The sequence below is a fragment of the Buceros rhinoceros genome, unplaced genomic scaffold (genome assembly GCF_000710305.1).
Source record: "Buceros rhinoceros silvestris isolate BGI_N320 unplaced genomic scaffold, ASM71030v1 scaffold13016, whole genome shotgun sequence".
NCBI classification, from domain to species: domain Eukaryota; kingdom Metazoa; phylum Chordata; class Aves; order Bucerotiformes; family Bucerotidae; genus Buceros; species Buceros rhinoceros.
The window spans coordinates 69,023-71,045 of NW_010419392.1; positions in this window are offsets into that span (position 1 = coordinate 69,023).

A 2,023-nucleotide genomic window follows, 5' to 3' on the forward strand; every position below is an offset into this window, starting at 1 on the left:
TGTCTTTTCTCATTATTAAATCCTCAGGAACTCTTTAGTTATCTGACCCGAATGAGTGGACTTCTACCCGTAGATAATGGGTCAACAAGAATGGTTGCCTGAAGGGATTTGTCACACACATCTGATGTTGAGGATCAGGGCCCAAAGGGTGATTCACATCAGCATCCTGGTATGACTCATGACTCTCAGCAGGATGGCACTTCAGAGGCAGTACCGAATCATGTTGCGCTGGAAATGGCTAGAAACCAAAGAATGAATTGCAAAGGTTCCAGGTGACTTCACTGAACCACTACACTGACAAATCAAGCAACTCATTTATTCTGTCTTTGCAGACTTATGAAGTTTATTGTTTTAGTTGAATTGAGGTGCTGGTTGACAAGGGTGAAAGTTTCTTTGTGAGCAGGTAAGCCTCACCTTCAGCGTTCTGTTCAGGCGCACAGGGAGTTGATGTGCAGGCATAATTTGCTGTCGGTAAATCATTTTGATTTCTTTCCTAAAGCAGACAGATGAGTTCATACAAGCCGTGAATAGACTGGGCCAAAGGACGATACATGTGGGTTAAAGAGGAGCGATCCCACCAAAGAACTTTGACAAATAAGTTAGTTGTACCTGATTTCCATCAACAACTATCTTGTCACCAAAGAAGCCAATAACCTAGACAGATGCTCTTTACAGGCTCTTGAGGCCGAGATCTTAATTTTTCCACTTGTCATTGCAGGATTTTATTTGCACTTCTTGCAATGCCTCAAAATTTGGCCAATAATTAATTTTATAATTCATAAAATATACTAAAAAAAAGTGTTTCTCAATAACTTATGTGTAAGATCTTCATGTTACTGTGAAATCGGCGTTAATTCTTGTTTAGCGTCAGATCCCAGCACTTATGTTTGAAATGGAAGTCGCTTCTTGGGGAGCGTACAGGGGTGACGCACAGTTTATATTCCATTAGGGGTATGTCACATCCCGTGACACAGCATAATCCTACACACCCTGTTTATAACGTGACAGATGCAGAACATCATATTACACTTTTTATGAAGCGCTGCATCTTCCAATGTGGGTGCTCACCCACGGATCAGCTGTAGGGCAGCCAACACCCTGTTAGGGGGAAGAAGTAGAAAACAGCGCCTTAAAACTTAACTAACCAGTAACCTCTGCTGTGGTTAAACTCAGAGCAGGGGTTCTGGGGCTGTGCTTCATATAACGTCTTGCTTTTGTCCCACCATAGCATCCCCTGCTTTACTAAGACAGCTGAGGATGCTGCGGCCAAGCAGGTGGGAGTAAAGCAGCAAACAACACTGTTGCACGTGGTTTCCCAGTACAATTTAAAAACCTGCCCCAGCCCAGACTCCTCTTCTTAAAAGGAGGGGTTTAACTGTCTTAGCTTATTGTGTAAAGTTAGATGTGAAAAGTTTTGGGTATTTTCCTGTCCTTTGTGCACTTTTGCGAGTGGATCTCAGCTGTGCTGTCTTAACTCTCGGTCCCTTAGGATGAGAGAGACAGCAGATGGGGTTAGGGCAGAGGGCTGACGCTTCTGACAGCAAACGGCCTGGTTGTTGAGAGGAAGCTGTGAGCGTCAGGAAGCTCCTTTTCCCCAGAGAACCAACTAACCACTGAAGAAAGTTGAAAACGAGCCCTTTGAGAAACGCTATTAAAAGTAGTAAAAAATTGCAATTGTGCAGATGATGTGCTGCTGTGTGGTTATTCGGATGCTAATGAGTTTGACATTAGGGAACTCAAAGGGTTTACAGCTACTCCCTTATGTGATTTAGGTCTTTATTGGCAATCTTTGAGAAAATAAATGAAAAATATAACGCTAATAAATACATCGCAGCTTTGTGTCTAAAATCTGATCGTGTTAAGTTTTAGGCTTTAGAAACAGCTTTGTTGACCATTGTAGCTATTCTCAGAGATCTTTTGGTTTAGGTTAGTGTGTTTTCAACAATGAGGAAGAGGGAGGCAGGTAAAAAGAGAAAGCTTTAAGACTTTTTTTTTTAATGTTGAAATAGAATTACAGGGAAAG